The 20,548-nt window shown below is 38.1% G+C and overlaps 1 protein-coding gene across 1 annotated transcript in view; it reads left to right on the forward strand.

Moving 5' to 3' along the window:
• The window catches only part of RAB37 (RAB37, member RAS oncogene family), a 2,500,291-nt gene that overhangs the window by 316,349 nt on the left and 2,163,394 nt on the right, over positions 1–20,548 (forward strand). The gene's annotated exons all lie outside the window — the stretch shown is intronic.

The following is a 20,548-nucleotide window of genomic DNA, read 5'->3' on the forward strand; positions in this document are numbered from 1 at the left end:
GCAACCCATCTTGTGATGTATGGGTTAACATTTAAGCTGATGAGTTTTTCAATGATACCCGAGTGGGGTATTGTATCGAAGGCCTTCGCCAGATCGAGGTAGGCTGTATGGACTGCCTTTCCCTCATCACAGGCTTTGGTGACTGTTTCGAAAAAGTCAACCAAATTTAGACGGCATGATCTGCCTTTGACAAAGCCAAACTGGGATGGATCCAAAGTCTGCAAATTCCCTATGTCTTTATTTATGAGGTCCATTATGATCCTCTCCATGGCTTTGCAGATAAGGCTTGTCAAGCTAATGGGCCGGTAATTTCCAGGGTCGGTGGATGCACCGCCTTTGTGAAGTGGGACCACAGTTGCAGTGCGCCACTCCCTGGGTATGTATCCAGAGGTAAGACTATGATTAAACAGCTGTCCTAGCTGTGGGTTTAATTCCTTGTTGAGTTCGTGGAGCACACAGCCGGGGACACCATCAGGTCCCATGGATGCTGTGTTTTTTGCTTTGGAGAGAGCAGTTCTCACTTGGGCGTTGGAGATGTTTGGGGGGCTGCAATCGCTTGGTATAGATATCTCTCCTTTTGGGGAGGAGGGGGGGGAGAAGTTTGCACTGAACCTGTCAGCCAGTATGTTGGCAATGTCTGTAGGATCAGTAATCTTCACATCATTTTGAACTAGTTCTGAGCATATCTGGGAGTTTCCTCCCAGGTTTCTAACATAGCTAAAGAAGGCCTTATGATTGTCTTTTGAGTCTTTAGCTATTTTTCTCTCAAAATTTGCTTTGGATGATTTTATGAGAGCTCTTAGATTTTTACTTATAGTGATCAAGGGTGTCTTACCTTTTAAGGATTTTGCTCTATCTTGTAGTAGCTTCCTCCTTTTGTTGTAGAGTTTGTTTATGGCTGGGGTCCACCAGACTGGATGCTTGCCTTTGGTACAAAGAGTCTTTGTTTTGCTTGGGATTGCCTTATCCATGCTGTCCTGCAGGTGCTGGTAGAAGGCATTTGTAAGTGATTCAGCGGCTTGAGTACTGTTTTCCACTGCCTCGGGGCCTTAAAGGAGACCACACTAGTTTTTAGAAGTGTGAAGGCAGCTTTCGAGAAGTTCTTTACTGTTGTCTTTTTTATTCCAGGTGGGTGTGGGATGAGGACCTCCAGCGAGATTAGTTTGTGATTTGATCTCACCAGTGAGGGGTATACTTCCAGTGTTGAACATTGTGCTCCCATGTTCGTGATGATGAGATCAAGTATGTTTTCTCCTCTTGTGGGGATGGTGACTAGTTGTTCCATGGCATTTGAGTTTATGAATTCCAGGAACTTTTGGGCTAGGGTGTTTGGGCTTGAGTAGTGTTCCCAGTCTATATTAGGGTAATTGAAGTCACCTAGTATGATGGTGTTTGGTGATACATTTATCCCCTCTAGTGTTTTCAGGAAGGCCATGTGAGGTTCCTGAGTTTGTGAGGGTGGCCTGTAACATGCTACAATTTGCAGAGCAGTCTTGCCTATGGTTAATTGCACCTGGATGGTCTCCGATGCATCGTGCATTGCCACCAGTCTTGAGGTGTGGGTGTCCTTGATGAATATGGATACCCCCCCGTTCTTGGTATTGTCCGGATTTTGGGGCCGGAACGCATGATAAGAGGTAAAACCTGATAGTGCTGGGGTGCTCTCAGGAGCCTTGAACCAGGTTTCTGTCACTGCACAGACATCGATGTTCTCCATACTGAGAAGGGCCTTGAGTGCGTGCATTTTGAGATTTAGACTTCTGGCATTGAGCAGCATTACCCTTAGTTTTTTCCTTTTTGTGTTCTAGGGTGGTAGGTTTAGAATTTGAGCCTTGCCTAAAAAGGCACTATGGGGTGGCAAGAGCCTTTGCCAATATCCGAATCCCAGGGTGACAGGTGCAAGCCGTCCCTTGCGAAGCAGCATGGCTTGTCCAGCATGTCATCCCAGGCAGACAGACATTGATCCCCTTTGAATGACACCAGAGTTTAAGCCAATTGTTAAAGCTGATCATCTTATCTCTGTATTGTGGCATCATTCTTGGTGAAGATAGGATACTGCTCAAGGTCAGGGTCATACCTGCCTGGGCTACATAATCAGAGAGCTCCTCAATGTCTCTTTTCATGTAGTCCAAGGAGGTACGTCTCAGGTCGTTTACACCAGCGTGGACAATGACTGAGTCGTATTTGTACCTGCTGTTGAGAGACCTGAGTGCTTGCGTTATGTGGCAGATTCTAGCGCCCGACAGGCAGCTTACTGTGACCTTCTCCTTACTCAGTCTGGTGAGCGGGACGTCAGTGTGTCTGACTATGGAGTCACCAATGACTAGTGTGTCTGGCATTATGTTTGAGACACTGACTGTGAGGTCTATGTGTTGCAGGTGTTATGTTCTGAGGTGGTGGTTGTTTGGGTGTCTGCTTTGGTGGCCTCTGCTGTTTTGGTAGATTTTTGATCAGAGCCGCCGAGTATGTCTTTGTGTGTTTATGTGTATGATTTGAGGTTGTGATGGTACTATGTGAGACTGGGTCTATAGTGTGTGTGGTAACCTTCTCCTCCTGACTGGTCTTGCCAGTCCTATGTTGAGAGAGCTCAGCCTCCAGTTTGGCCGTATAGTTGCATCTCTCGCATGTATTTGTGTTTTGTGGGAGGAGGAGAGGGTTGTCTGTGTACATGAGGCAATTGTAACATTGCCTCAATATTCCCAGGTTCACCAGCTGAGCAGGAGAGGACACTAGCAACTGATCCCTCGACATGCTAGAAGGACTAGACAAAAAACTTTAAAAGAGATTCCGGGGGACGTGGGTGACCGAGAAATGGGGTTTGCCTTTTTGGGGTGCTATCTATAAGAGTGCCGTATCAAGGTAATAAGTACTGTAGGAGCAAGTGCTAGGTTTAACAGATAGAGAAAAGTCTACTTGGAGTCAAGTAGAGATGATCTTTTTAGGTATTAGAGAAAGTGCTAGTAACAGGGATGCTTAAAGGTAAGATTGAAAAGAATGCACTCTGCAGTGTGCACTAGAGAAGTTAGATATGAAAGTAGGTAACTTGAGTTTTACCTGTTTAAAAAGTTAAGGTTTAGTGGAGAGTTACTATTTTTAAAACAGCAAGATGGACTGAAAGGGGTGGTTACTTTTGTATTTTGGTACTATGAAATACTGTAGGATGGCCAATAAATTTAAATAATTGAAGGGGTGGGATTTCAAAAGTGATGGTTTTGTGATTACTCACATAAGCCAGTGAAAGTAGAGAGAAATGAGATATATGGTCAGATAAACATAAGAGGCGGGCAACTAGAAAGACAGTGGTATTTAACAAGACAACTTAAATGGGTGAGAGGGAGGGGAAAAATTCTGCCTGACTCAGAACAGAGAGAGCTGTGGTCTCTTTTGAAGTTTTAATATGCTGTTAAAACAGAATGCAAGCAAAACACAAGGTAAAGAAAACAAACTACAGTATTCAAAATATAGAAAGGCAATACAGAAATACAAAAAATAACAGCAAACTAACCTTTCCTTCACAGCAAAGTGTAGCAGAGTCTGGATGAGCCTTTCTGGTAAAGCTCTGAAATGTTTTAGTTTACTCCTTAAATAGAAATTTTAGTTCCTAGCTCCACCCCTTCTGTTAACAAGTGATTAACCTTAAGTGACCTCTTCTGTCTTATGAATGAGTCCTTAATTAATCAGTTCTTATTTCTGCCTGACTCAGAACAAAGAGAGCTGTGGTCTCTTTTGAAGTTTTAATATGCTGTTATAACAGAATGCAAGCAAAACACAAGGTAAAGAAAACAAACTACAGTATTCAAAATATAGAAAGGCAATACAGAAATACAAAAAATAACAGCAAACTAACCTTTCCTTCACAGCAAAGTGTAGCAGAGTCTGGATGAGCCTTTCTGGTAAAGCTCTGAAATGTTTTAGTTTACTCCTTAAATAGAAATTTTAGTTCCTAGCTCCACCCCCTCTGTTAACAAGTGATTAACCTTAAGTGACCTCTTCTGTCTTATGAATGAGTTCTTAATTAATCAGTTCTTATTTCTGCCTGACTCAGAACAGAGAGAGCTGTGGTCTCTTTTGAAGTTTTAATATGCTGTTAAAACAGAATACAAGCAAAACACAAGGTAAAGAAAACAAACTACAGTATTCAAAATATAGAAAGGCAATACAGAAATACAAAAAATAACAGCAAACTAACCTTTCCTTCACAGCAAAGTGTAGCAGAGTCTGGATGAGCCTTTCTGGTAAAGCTTTTCTCAGCTGATGCTCTTCCCTAACAGCTTCACCTCCAGATGGCCATGTCACCATCATCATCATCACAGACAGCAGCTGGTGTACATGATCAGCAAAGTGCTTTCTTCCATGAACAATGTCTGAGAATGTAAATACTGAGTCAATAAACACAAGTGTACATGATATGGACATTGTACTATAGCCTAGCTTAGGATGCATCTTTCAGCATTAACAAATCTAGCAAGCAGCGACAGTAGTTTGCAGATCCTTCTGTGTAAGGGCTGGCTGGGACCATTACTAATGCGTGGATGCAGGACAGATGTTCAAAATGTCCCTAGTATAATCCATCCCTGTCCACAGGTACTGGAAGGCCACTTATTCCATTAACTCCTTCAAACCCTCGCTCTATTGCCAACACCCCCTCTCTGTCTAGAATCACACTACAGCTTGCTATAGCTTCAAACATATATAACCCCATGTAATGCAGACTATACCATAATTCATGATATTATGTATTAATTTACTCTTCTGATGAATGTTGGTATTATGTATTAAGTTACTCTACTGACGAATGTTGGTATTATGTATTAAGTTACTCTTCTGATGAATGTTGGTATTGTGTATTAAGTTACTCTTCTGATGAATGTTGTTATACATAGCTATATCTTGTATATTTATGTTTCTTTCTTGTATTACTTATAGTCATGTTAAGGTTGTCTAATAAATTTTTTATATTTCTTTTCTAAAATTTAGTATATTTTTTTTCTAAAATTTTGTACATTGATGGTTTATCATAATGTATGGAGCTTTTCTCCCCGGGCCTTCAGCTGAAAATGGGCAACATTGCCTAGTCAGACTTTGCTGGTAAACAAATGTAAAATAAAATAAATAAATAAATAAATAAATAAATATTCTATGTGTGAGTGGCATGTCAACCAAGGCCTGAATGACATTCTGATCTACTCTGCAGTAGTTAGTAATCTACTGATCAGTAAAGTGTGTTATGCCATGCCACCTTCCACATACTGGTAAGAAACACCAGCACTCCACTAATGTGTAGTGCTGCATCTCGCGTGTTTCTGTTGTTAGCATTCTTATTGTCTGCAACTCCATTTATTTCAGTGTGGTTTAACCTATTTTGTCAGGGCAATACTGCTGCACAAATTTCCACACATACAACTATGAGTCACATCTGTATACACCTCACATACATTTCATATCATAAGGGTCACATTTTCATGCCCACTTTTATCTACATGTCATTATGCACTCATCTACATGTATTGTTTGGAATACAGTTGTGCTTGCTGCACTGCAGTGCATCATGGGACTATGGATCACTACCAAGCTCTGCATGGCAAATTCCAATGCACCTAAGAGCAGCATACAACATGACTTGTCAATGAATCACAGCCAAAGCATGACTGCTAATGGCTGTAGCTGTGCTTTATTAATTCAGCAGTGCTGCTTTAAATGAGACTAGTTACTCTACAGTTCTGCTTCTTGTATTAATACATGCAGAGTGCTAACAGTCCATGCTGTGCAGTATTTCAGTCGCTGTGGTGACCCCAGTAGTCTACAGGCACGAACCTGAGCTCCTTGTGTACATGCAAGCAGTGTCATTTAAAGTGATGACAGACAGGTACAGAGCTGCAGCTACTTCCAAACATTAAGGAAGAAATGATATACTGCTAGAACAAAAAATCAGATAATTAAAATGGAGGAGTCAATTCACTTTATACACAAATGAATTAAATCTGATCAGTAGTTCAACACAGCAGGAGGTAGTAAACTATCACTACTTGGTGGTGTAATACAAAAGTACAAAATATAAATGTTAATATGTCTATGCTGACATTCATTAACATGACTCTGCTACTGAAAATGGTGTGCCATAAGGACTCAGCACAGGTAATAATACAAAATGCAGCATATAAATGTGTGTTCTTGGGTCTATTTACAGAACACAAATGATACACACATCATATAAGTAATAAAAATTATTTACAAAGATCAAGGTGTCACAGAAGTGGAAAGATTACAGGTGGAGGTATTCCTGCAGTCACAAATAAGTGCATCACTGGGACAGATGGATAATTTCTCAAGGATTGTTTAAAAGGACGCATAAAGACAAGTACAAGTGAACAGATGCTGGATGATGCAAACACAGAACATTGAGAACAAGAACAGCATAAGGAAAAACAGGAAATAGATAATTGCTGTATGACTGATACACAGAAGCTAGCAAATTTATTAACTTAAAGTTGTACCATGCAGGGTCTTCAGCATCATGCTGAGAAAACCATGTTATTGTTTCATAAGTAGCAAAGATAGCTTCAACTTTTCCGTTTGCCTGAGAAATGGAATACTACCCTCCCACACATAAACACACACGTGCATGCACAAAGATAATCACACACACACACACACACACACACACACACACACACACACACACACACACACACACACACACACACACACACACACGCACATCCAGCTTGCCAGCAGGGCATATTTAACTCTTCATGCATCTTAGTTTCTTCATTAAATATCATTTGCTACCTGTTAAAAACATTAGAAGTAGTCTGTATAAAGCAGTCATGCAGAGATAAGGGAGCAAAGCTTTTTATCTCATATACTGACCAAGGTACAGCATTATAGATAGTCAAACATTATGGATTTAGTGCAGTATCCAGGGATGAAAATGTAAGAATCCCAAAGCATTACTTAGTGTTCCACTATTTATGAAAGATTATCCTTTTCACTGTTTTCCTATGTTGTAATTTTTATGCTAATTTCACCTCTATATGTGTTATTTGATAAACTGACTGAACTGTTTCTTTCTACAAATATAGCAGTTCTTTCCTGCCCTCACTCCTAAAGCATATTTCTTTAAAATGTTTTACATGCTCTAGGTAATGTTTCACTGGTCAACCAAAAAGGATAAAAAAATCCTACTACCATATTACATATAGCTGTAAGCATGCTCAGTAAACTACATGAGGCCTGTTTTGAGAGCAGTAAATGCTACTACATCATGTAATGTTAGAAAGGAAATGCAAACAGCAAAAGTAAATGGTCATCAAAATGTCATACTATAAGGACAGAATAGAATATGCTTGAAATAGTGAAAACTGTATGCCATGCAGAAAAAAAAGATAATTGAATGAGAAATGTAGTCACAGATTACCACATCAGATTACAGGACTGGATCAAAACACATACCATTATGTGAGGCAGCAAACATAACAGCAGCCCCAGAATTAGAGTATGATGACCCAGTATCAAAGTTCTAATTCCTTTATCCTAGGAAATGTAGGTCATAAATTTGCCACAAATAGAAAAAGGAACACACCTACAGGTAACAGCCAGGTGTAATGTCAGGGTCTATGATCAACCACCTTAAGGCACAACATTATTTTCTAAACATATACAAAAAACCCCCCTAAAAACTTCAAGAAGGGTTCATCATTAGCTTTCCACATGCAGTTAGGTTTTCCAAGAGAAAAGAAATGCCATTCCCTGGTCAAATGAGCCCTACCCATTACATGCAAAGAGACCTCTTAATGTTAGTTATATTACCAGTGCCACTGTCTGTACTACCCTCACTGCAGAAAATCTATACTCACTTTCTGGATAGTTACAGCTTTTAAATAATAGTTATGTTTACCGCTATGAATTCTGCAGAGTCTCACTCCTACGCTGCTCTTCCTGGTAGTACAGTATATTAGGTAAGTCCCATGCAGCTAATTTCTAATACTATCTCACCTTCCACAGGCTAACTAGCCTAGGTTTGAATGCAGACCTTGTCAGTTCACAAACAAATCAAACAAGCATTCATTCAGATAGCAGAGTTTGATAGCAGTGGTGGTCACACATGGTTTAGGCTGTTATGGGTCCAGAATTTGTCCCCGCTCCTCCATTTGAAAGACAAGTCATTAGCCAGAGTGGCATAACTAGTTTAGAATCTAAGAACAAATAAAATATGGAAACCACAATGGATCGTTGCTCCAGTGCCTCAAACTCTTCAACAATGGGAAATTAATCGAAAACCACCAGTGTACAAACCAAAAATGTATTGTCTGCAGAGACTTGCGAAAACAATATTCATCACATACAAGCTCATACACTCCTTTTACGTATACCTTCATCCCAACTGCCATTGGGACTTTGAAGCCTTGAAGTTTGAAACACTAGAGCCAAGATCCATTGGGGTTTCCATATATTGTTTGCTCTTGGTTTTCTCTGGATCCCCTGGACCTCTTTAGTTGTTTTTAGTTTACAGTTATAGGCAAACTATTTAGAGATACTGTGCACTTCAGATCCATGCCAAATTATTACTAGTTAGGTGACAGCATATATCAGGAGTTAATCTTGCATGACCCCCAACTGCAAAAATAATCAAACATTTAATTACATACATAAATATGCATGAAGAATTTTCCTCTTCTCAAGTGTCTTTGAAACTCCATTTCTTCTCTAATTAAAAACAGTTTTATTAAGCAACAATTAACAAACAACTGAGTTATACCTTTCAAAATACCAATATAAATTGTATAAAAAGAAAAAAAAGCAAAGCTTTGTTCTGTACCATGTATCTTAAAGATATTTAACCAAACAGAAAAGAGAATATATACATATTACAAAATAACATCCCACTTTTCACAGAAAAATGTAGACCTGACAGCAGACTGTAAAACATAGCAGTTACAAAGGTAAGCTTTATTTATCCATTAAACAATCCCAGAACATGCTGTTTTCTTTTAGATACAGGGTCAGAGTTCATAAAGTTTCCAGAACTCTGTGCAATCCAATGAGTTCCTGCAAGAATTGTGGATAACCAGCTAATATGTAAATGTGCCCATATCTAAGGAGAATACCTCTGTGCAAAGCAGACATAACCAGCAACCACAATCAGTCATGTCAAATATGTATAACGGAAGAACTGATCATGAAGTAATATATGTATGTGCATCACTAATGCACATCTACAGTATTTATACAAGCCCTGATGAAATTAGATTAGTGCGTAGAAAGTAATACACGAGGACAAATGCGCATCAGCCACTGTGTCAGAAAAATGACACTATCCACAAACACAGATATCGTCATAATTCATAGACATATATAAATACACCCTCACAATTTGTGGAATCTAATATAATCCACAACATTTTTATAAAAATATTAATTAAGTAAGGGCAATCACAGACACTTTTCCATGGCTAATAGTAGTTAATAATGGGTGCTGGGCATGTCTGGAAAACACAAGTGATGTACAAACCGAAGGAAATACGATAATACAAAAGCAGATGTAGGTTGAGGGCAAAGAAGAGAGGCACAAAAGAGGTATGATGGAATAGGAAGGTCAGAGGGAGAGTCACAGGAGAATGGGCATTTTTATTTTGTGGGAATAGTCCCCATTATTTGGGGGCGGGAGAATAGAAAGGATGGAAAACAGATAAAAAGAGGAGGTGGGCAAAAATGCAGGCAGAAACCTATACCAAATATCACAAAACATGGCAGACCAAGGACAGAAGTACCAATAAAGTATAGGTAAGGTACACAGACAGCACACATATAGGTCATACAACACAGGTGAAGGAAGCATAACAAAGTGGGTGGGGATGCATACCAGACATGGTGCAATGCAAAAATACATATGTACTAATACACAAATCGGTGCTGAGATGTTATAAATTGTGTGACAGTCATAACAGGATGAGTATGATTGATGGTAGATGTGTTTTGGAGAACACTAAAGGGGGAGTGCTGTCATTGCAGTACACAATGTATATCAAATCCAGTCATCCACTAGGCTGCCAGCTGTGGAAGTTCAAGCTAAGCAAAGCAAGGATAAGCAAATGCAGGAGCAGACAAGTGGAGGGGAGTCTAGAACTTCCAACCATGCATGTGAAAGGCAAACAACTAAGCACAGTACTGCAGCCAAAGATTAATGTGGCTGTGAAAAAGATAGATAAATAAATAAATAAATAAACACACACCACAAACACAGGAGAAATGGGATCCATATGTTAGACACATGCTATGCCAGAAGCATCACATATGAGTGTTCAAGTATACAACACAAATGTGTGACACACAATACCATTACATAAGCCAAACAGCCAAGCAGGCTTATTACACATATCCACATCAATGACAAGGAGTATTATATATATATGGTGATACATATATGATTAGTGAAAGCAAAGGAATGCAAACCTGCGCATAGGCAGGAAGCATAGCAATATATGGGTAATCCACAGCACACATGTACAGCGTAAACACTGATGGAATCTACTAAATTGTCAGCACTTTGTATACCTTGTATGTGTATGAGACCCCTCATTGTGGCACAAGGTCATATTATACCAGTACACCTATGATACGTTTCAGGAAGGTAAACACACACAACATGCCAAGTATATATGAAACAAGTAGGACAAAGCTATAAGAGGGAAGGGAGATGTACAAAAAAGGTCCACAGCAGTGAGGAAATGCAGGCAAGAGAAACTAGGCACAGAGTAAAGCAGAACAACCACAGCTAAGAATACAGAAGTGCACATGCATCTGTTCACAACACAAGATGGACTGCAAGTCTGCAAGGTACGTGGAAGCAAATTACCAATGTCTGACACGTGCATAGTGCATCGAAGATGGATATAAACATGGCTGTGTAAAAATGACACAAACAACTCAGTGATGTGCAACAATTAAACAGCAAATAACATGGGTACACAACAAAAGTAATTTTGACTATCACATACCCATATATGCTGTTATGCAAACATGATACAACAGGTGCTGCAATCACCATTATTGATATAAATGTCACCATAAATGTGTAGGACTGATCAAAGGACAGTCCTGTTTATGTAAGTACAGCTCGACAAAATGGAATAAGTGGTGGTTGTGTGTCAATTATATTACGGCCATAAGCATATACATCCATTTAAATCAATGCATATATACTACAAAGTTGTATGCATGGAGATGCATGCTAACTCATGTATGCATGTCTCTCAATGACAAAAAGAGCAATATCCCGAACACAACAAACGTGCAGCTATGATCCAAGCGTTTTAGTATAAAACAGCAGAAATCTCACAGTGGCACAATCACAAAATAGCACTTCAGCGCCTCGGCTTCACATAAGCCATCAAGGAGTACATTCATTACAAAAACCCTTTGTCTTATATACCCCACAGTTGCCAATTAAACAATTAAACAATTAATACACAATTACATAAACTTTTAAAGATACAGTTCCAACTTATTTAAATAACACATTTCCAACTGCAGTCTGTGTTCAGACCCTGTGGAATTTAAGTACCATACTTTAAAATAAAAAGTGTTTCTTTATACAGTAACAGATTTCTAACATGGTCACTATTCCTTTCTCCCTGTATTTGTTCTAAAATAGTAGCTTTTAAGCCTACAAAATTACCATTGTGGTACTTTTTAAAATGTTGAGCTAATGGACTTTCCATTTTACCTAACCTTATATCTCTTAAATGTTCTAATAATCTCTTTTTAAACATTTGTTTAGTTTGGCCTATATAGTATTTATCACAGCTATGTCCCCAAACTCTGGCGCTCAGCCTTCATCCTCCCTCTCCACAAGGGAGGAAAAAATACTTGCATCTCAAACTTCCACCCTATTGCCTTACTCTCCCCTACCTCTAAAATCCTTGAAAAGTGCATCCACCTCCAACTTATGCCATTCATCACCCAAAATAGCCTCTTCACACCCACCCAGCATGGCTTTCGCCCTGGCCACAGCACCAGCACAGCCCTAATCTCTTTCTTAGATACTGTTAATAAAGCCAGAGACTCAGGACAGCTAGTATCTACTGTTCTACTTGATCTGTCCAAGACTTTTGACACTATCTCCCACAATCATCTTCTTTACCATCTCTCTAACCTTCACATCTCACCAAAAACTCTTTCCTGGTTCTCCAGCTACCTATCAGAAAGATCTCAGGCTGTCAAATGGGAAAACACCATCTCCTCCTTCTTACCCCCCCCCCTCTGGTGTCCCACAGGGATCCATCCTCGGTCCTATGCTATTTAACATCTTCATCAGCAACTTCCACACTGCTATTCCCGACACCAAAATCATTCAATATGCAGATGACTCTACCCTAATCTGTTCTGCCTCAAACCTCCCTGAACTGCTGTCTAAAACGCAAACTGCCTTCTCCAAAACTGAAAACTGGATGCACCAAAACCACCTCTCTCTTAATGCTAGCAAATCCAAAATTCTTCTATTCTCACCCTCTAAGAACTACTCCTTCAACAAAAGTGACTTCAAAATCCTCAGCCAAACAAACACACCTATAGAAGTCATCCATTTCGCTAAACTTCTCGGCATAATTGTTGATGAACAACTAAAGTTCGATATACATGTACAACAAAACATAAAAAAAACACCAAAAGCTAGGTATGTTGTATAGGAACAACCACTTTCTCTCTAACACAACAAGGCACACTCTGGCCTCTACTTTTCTCCTTCCTTCCTTACTATATGGTGCACCTCTCTTAACCAACCTGTCTTCCTCTACTACCTCTAAACTAGAAAGCTGCTACAATAAAATTGTTAAATTTGCCTCCAAAGCCAAAAACTCCACTCATCACTGCCTCCCCCTACAATCCCTGAACTGGCTAGAACTACCAAATCACTTAGATTACCTACAACTCTCCATAGCACACTCACTCATATTTTATCCTACTAAATGCCCCACTCTAACTAATATCCTTCCACCTTATATTCCCAACAGAGCCCTTAGATCTGAACATCAGAACTTAATTTCTATCCACAAACCTAAACATCCTGCCGGCCAGCTGCTCCTCTCCTATGCCCTTGGCAACAAATGGAACTCCCTCCCTTCCCCACTAAGAACCACCCCAAACACTGAAAATTTCAAGGCCCTACTTTTCAAACACCTGTCTACCAAACGGAAATGCCCCTGCCTCCTTCCTACTTAATCTGGGACCACTTCTAGTATGAGTCTCCTCATTCTGATACATTTACCCTATCCTCCTCCTATAGACATATTCCTACAACTATATCTATCCCTCCCTGCAATCTCCTGCAGCTTTATCCCTCTACTTAACTACTTCTACAACTTCTACCCCTAGAGCTAGATTTGCTTACCAAAACTGGTAAATACTACCTAATCCTTCTACTCCTACAGCTATACTTGCTCAACAAAACTTGTAAATACTACTCAATCCTTCTACTCCCATAACTATACCTGCTCAACAAAACATGTAAATATTGTAAATACTGAGCACTCATTTCTATCTCTAATACTTTCACTCAAAACGCTACCACTATTTCTCCTTCCTTCAACCTTAGCTATCTTTTAGGATTCTCTACGAAATACTGCTATACTATGCAAATGTAATAACCCTAACTTAATGTAAAAAAAAAACAAAATTTTATTCAGTTTCAGTATGAATTGTACTCTCATACTGTCCTGTATTCCTTGAAATCATATTTCTGCAAACTGTTTAATGCTTTCTAAATTCTTGATTGTGTTGAAATCCTGTATGTAATATTTTTTATGCATTTTCGGAGCTTTTCTCCCCAGGCCTCCACTGAAAATGGGCCATGTTGACCCAGTGGACTTCCCCGGTAATCATACTGGAATAAATAAATAAAATAAATACACTTAATTGCATAAATCACCCTTTCAGTGGTACATTGATATTCCCCTACCATCTGAAATTTAATATTATTAATTTTTTGAAAAAGTTTGCACTATATACTCACATCCTGTAAAACTGCCACATGGCTTAGTTCCCTTTATTTTAATCTGCTGCAGCATCGTATCATCAGGTTTCTTAAATTTAGTATGTACTAACATATTCCTCAGACTTTTTCCTTTCTTATATGAAAAAACAGGACTTTGTTGTGCCAATCCATTTAACTCATAAAATCTAGACAAAAATTTCCAATAGTGTCCAATAATTTGCTTTACGCTATCACTTAAAATATTATATGTCATTACAACAAAAAAAATATTGTCTGTTATATCTTTCTTCTCACTGTAAGGAAAAACCCTACACACTGTATTATTAATCTTTCTCTTTTTATTCTATTGACACTTCTCTCTATCACATGCCTATCATATTTTCTTTTAATAAACATATCCACTGTACACTGCAGCTCTCGTTCAAAATTGTAATTTGTTATTACATATTCTTGAAATTCTCAGAAATTCTCCATAAGGTAAGGAATCCAAAGTGTGTCTAGGATGACAGCTATTGCCTAGCATAAACCGATTAACTACTCTAAATTACTTGTATTTATTTCTTCTCCAACTACCCCCTCTAGTGTAATATCAAGAAATGAAATTTTATTACCAAAATATAATCCATCAAATTGTATGGAAAATCTATTACGTTGTAATTCTATTATGAAATCTTAGACACATTCAATACCACCATCACAGAGAAATATCAAGTCATCTATAAATCTAAAATAGAGCTTGACATGTTGTTTGTAAAATGAATTTGTATAAATATATTCTGTTTCGAACATCCCCATAAATAAATTTGCATACATGGGTGAAAATGAAGAACCCATCGCTGTGCCTTGTATCTGATGGTGCAATTTATCTTCAAAACAGAAAAAATTATTTTCCAAACTAAATTTTACCAAATCCATAATGTAATGTGCTAATGGATTATTACCCAAGTAGATGCTAAGAGCTTCCATTCCAAAAATATGTTTAATATTAGTGTATAGGCTTTTTACATCAACTGTTACCCAGTACATCTCTTTTTTCCAATTCACTTTTTTAATTTTCTCCAGAAAAATCAAATGAATCTCTTATATAAGACGGAAGCTGAATAACTTCTTTTAACAAACATTTATACAAAACCAATCCCAAATTGTGTAAAAAATATTTTCTTGCAGACACAGTTGGTCTCCCTGGTGGATTAATCAGACGTTTATGTACTTTGGGTAAACAGTAGAAGTATGCCAGTTCTGTTTCAACACTAGATAATTTTTTTCTCAAAATCATGTTCAGTCCAGTATCCTAATCTAAGCCCTTTATTAATCAAACTCATGTACTCTATTTTAACTTCATCTACTTTAGCAAACCTGAAATAAGAAAGATATAAGCAGGAAGGTGCACCATACGCTGTGGTTGATAGAAATAATGAAGGCTTGTCTCCTGAAGTAAATATCCAAGTTTTATTGTAAAAACGACTGCAGTACAGGTTAGCGCTTTCACGTTTATCACAAACGCTTCATCAGACATAGAATGCAGTCAAAAACCCTCCCTTTAAATACATCACTTCCTTAACAAGCAATTAATCAATCATAAAATAAAACATGTAAAAATGTAAAACATACAAAAAAATGGAGCATATAGAGATACACCATCTTAGATAAGAATGACTATTCAAAGCTAGTGATTAAGGGGTCTAGTGGCTAAAAATGGCTTAAGTACTATCCTGTCATTCAGACCAAATTTATGGGCCTGTAACTTAAGTATCCACTTGGCCACTATATGCTCCATTTTTTTGTATGTTTTACATTTTTACATGTTTTATTTTATGATTGATTAATTGCTTGTTAAGGAAGTTAAATGTAAATATAAATATAATATTGTTGTAAAAATACTATAATTTAGCAGTTCTCAATCTCAGCACAGGTTTCAAGGATAGCATTTCATTTAAACCAGGGAAAGAGCTTGCATCCAGAATAATTTGCCAATATAGCTCCCTATATTCCAAACGAGTCTCCTAAGGCCCTCCCCTGGGATCACGTGGGACCACTTAGATGACAAAAAACTGAAATTTTGCTTTGTCACAATTATTTTGATGTTTAAACAGAGCATTATTATCTTTTCTTTTCCTCGTCTCATATAAATGCTCATACATTCTCTGCCTCAGTTTCCTCTCGGTCTTGCCAACATAAAAAGAGTCACAGACTTCACATATAGCAATATAAACCACACCTGTGGTATTACAGTTGGCAAAACCTCGAGTAGTAATATACTTGCTCCTCTTCTTCAAAAGAATAGAATCACCTTCCTTAATATTAACGCAATATGGGCAATGCCCACATTTTTGTGTCCCTTTTTTATTATTACTAATGGGGTTACTAAAGTCTGCCCCCTCCAATATATTCTTGATATTGCGTCCCTTCCTATATACACATTTAAATGGTTTCTCAAAAATATGGTTCAAATCAGACAAACTAGCAAATTTATTCCATTCTTTACTAAGAATACTTCTCACCAGATTACTCTCATCATCAAAGGTGGTAAACATGGCAGAATGAAAACCTTTTTCTAAAGTTGTAACTTTAGCAGTGTTTGCCTCAATATTTTGTACTTCCAGTATAGGTAGGGGTATCCCCAAAATTGGAGCAAATCTGCACTCCCTTCCTTAACCTCTACAATAACTGACGTTAATAGATCTATGGGGTAACCCCTTGCTCCAAACATATCTTTAATAAATTCACATTCAGTATTAAAATCCTGATTGTCTGACATCATCCTACTAGCTCTCACCAGCTGGCCTTTAAATATTGCTCTTTTATGAAAAGGTGGGCGAGAGCTAGTGTAATGCAAGTAAGCATTAGAAAAAGTATATTTTCTGACATTTTTTTATTTAAAACCTTCCCCCATTCTCTGTATATTTACATCTAAAAAACACAATTCAACTTCATCTACTTTATAGGTGAATTTTAAAAAATTAGTTGTGTTTGAAATATAATCAAAAAATTCCATAAATGTTTCCAAGATATTATTCCAAAAAAGACAAACATCATCCAGGAAACGCCCATAGTAGTTCCAATATTGTTTAAAATTTGAATTGTGAACAAATTTTTCTTCCCAATATAATAAAATGATGTTGGCATATGTAGGTGCGCAATGGGCTTCCATGGCTACGCCCTTGGATTGTCTAAAATACTCCCCTTGGAAGAATATAAAGTTATTATTTAAAATCAATCCCATTTAAACTAGGCATGTACAAAATACCTTAAAAGAAATATTATTCTTGCTTTCCAAAAATTCTTCAAACCAAACAAATTATGTTAACTGCAACAGTCACACTCTGGCCCTGTATGTGACAGAATGTATCAGACATAATATTATGCTGCACTGCATGCATAGGAGTATACACACACAAACAGAATTAAGGAGTAGCACCTCTACCCATATACAACAATGTATGCAGTAATAATAGCATGCGATGATCATGTAAATAACAGTAATGCATGCGCCATTTGCTAATGTGTATCATAGTGCAGCAGCAAGATAAAGCTACATATGACCTGATATGTGAAGTTTGCATTATGATATATGACAGAAAAGCAAAAAAGCAGTATGGGATGTCTGCACAAGTGTGCCCAGGTTGTACAGATTTGAATAAGGAAAACATCATGGTGGCAGCATTACAGTCACACCTACAATACTTACAGTCATGAGGGACTATCCTGATGGGTGGAACATCACAGAATATCTCACTCTGTTTCTAGGGAACTCCCGGAAGGAGTTGCACATGGCCTGCACCATGGCCTGAAAGAAGTTACCCATCATGTTCTTCACTACGCCTGGAAGACTTATGCCATTATTTCCTGGATCTGGTCCAAAAAATCATTTGCCTGTTGTAATGGTGGATGTCCTCTCCACTAAGCCATGTGAGCAATGGCACATGCAGGTCTTGGTCTCTCATTATCATCATCTGGTCCTCAGGGACCAGCTCAGCTGGAAGTGGTCTGCCATGGATGCTCTGTCAAATCCAGACATAGTTAAAACATTTTCCTTACATAATAAGTATTAATCTAAGATCAATGAATAAACAAAAATGCATATAAAACTCACACAATCTACATGTTTTGTTATGTATGTAATTTTACACTAATGTCTGACTTTATCCAAGTATAACACCTTATGTGACGCCAAGCATACATCCATTCCATAAGAAATTACAATATTGTGGGTAACACACATCACAGTCATATTCAACGCATGCCTGAAATAAAACCCAGTCAATGATAAGGCATGCACAGAAATGCATATGCCAGTTCAAATATTTTTCTTTTACTTATGCCTGTAGACAGACATTGTATACATGGTGAGACTCTGTGCAATGTGTTGCTATGACATGTCTGTTACAAAACATGACCGCAGTTATATACATATGTATTGTACAACAAACCACAGCTTAAGCTATGCACAATAAATGTTACTGAAGAATAATGAAGTAATGTAAAGGAAGTCAGTCTCACAATACTGATACAGATGTGGATGTAATACACATGGCAAGTCATCCTATGTTGCTGCATGTATTTACTGCTCTTCAGTATGTATTGATATGTATCACATATCACAGTCAGCCTTAAAGGTAGACCTCTGAAACAACTATGCATCACTGTAAGGACAGATGTGAGCGAACTTAACTGTAAAGAGATTATATGACATGTAAGCTACAACATCCAAACTTATGAAACCGGACATGTATAAATGCTTGCCCAACATACATCACATTATAGTACATTTATTGTGAGAACATAATGATTACCAGATACAGCCCATAACGTTCATTTATATGTTGTATAACAAAAGACACAAAGGTATAATAATAAGTTATTGTCAAGATTATAAAATATCCTAAATACCACGATAGTCATACATTGATGATATAAATAGAAGGTCATGAATGGGTCAGTGTGCCCATCAAACATTCTCATTAAGTTACCCTGGTACTTTATATTGCATGCAGTAATCAGTCCATGAGACATATGTCTGTCATTACTTGTACAGTTACCAATGTCTTAGCCTTCAGTATGTATGTCATTCATTAATTGTACAGTTACCAATGTCTTAGCCTTCAGTATGAATCAAAACATGCATGTGCCCGGCACACAGATATATATATCATTAATTAGTAAGACACTGACATAGGGCCCAATTTTAAGACATTTGGTAAAGTGCAAGCTGAGCTTGACACTGATAGCAGAGCTGTGGTAATGTTGCCATATAAGCTTTACAATAACAGTCATAGACTATGACATAAAATCTTTACCAATATGGTCCCTATTCTTTACCCAATGTGTACTTTAAATATTTATGTTGCAGTGTTAACATAACATGGAAATTTCTGCTATAACTCTTCATTATGTGCAAATAAGGTGTCATGTTTACATACCATATTTAAAATATGTGTGTAAGAAATATCTTGTCAGATTAACAATCCACAGTTAACTTAAAATGTACAGGCAAATGAGATGAGCAATGCCGTTTGGTTACTGTGGGACATCACAACCACATATAATTGGAATGGAAGGTGAAAGCTGAAGAAAAACTGCACATAGTTACAAGCAGTGGCAGCATGTCATTTCTAGAATTTATGTATACAATACACACACATAACTTTCCCCCAACAAATGGATTAATGTCACTGCCTATTTTTTTATGCTTACATATGTAGTTAAACAGTGAAGACAATGTAATGGTGATCATGAAGACGTATTCCAACAACTCACTTGAAACGCAATGCATCAATCACATAAACAGATATAGGTTCATAGGTTCATAGGTTCATACTAGGCTATCTGCCCTAGGGCATTTATAAGCCTAGCCAGAGTGTGTGTGGCTTCCGCCACCCCTTGGAATGATAATACTGTGCCCATGTAGGGTTTAGTTTACTGTGCCTCTGTCTAGTAGTGACACAGAGATGACCCCTGGGGTAAACCTACGATCTCCCATCCATTCGTCAAGATTTCTCTTGAAGAGAGTCAGTGAGGGGCTCTGCCTAACATGGACTGGGATCCTGTTCCAGAGTGTAGGGAGCCTCTGGGTTATGAATCTGTCCCTCCAGCATGTCCTATTTATTTCTGTGTTGAGGTTCAAATCTCTCGCTCTTGTGGCTCTGGTGGATTTGGATTTTTTCAGGTGGAGCATGTCCATTCATTCCGGATTGGACATGGCCTTGTACGTCAGGCATAGATCTCCTCTGAGTAGGCGGTATGTGACTGAATAGAGCTGGAGTTTCTTCAGTCTGACAGCATATGACATATGTTTGAGACCCTTGATCCTCTTGGTGAGGTACTTTTGGGGTCTTTCTAACTGCTGCAGGTGCCGGGTAAGGTACATACCAAATGGGGCATTGTGCTCAATCATGGGCCTGATAAGGGAAGAGTATAGGGGCACAATGACCTCTCTTGATCTAGATGTGAATCCTTTCATGATAAGGTGGGCAATATAGAAGGTCTTCCTAACCACTTTGGCAATGTGGGTGTCAAATGAGAGGTTACTGTCAACTTGGGTCCCTAGGTCCCTGATTA

This window comes from Protopterus annectens, chromosome 10.part0, assembly GCF_019279795.1.
Source record: "Protopterus annectens isolate FY-2018-M chromosome 10.part0, PAN1.0, whole genome shotgun sequence".
Lineage (NCBI taxonomy): Eukaryota > Metazoa > Chordata > Ceratodontiformes > Protopteridae > Protopterus > Protopterus annectens.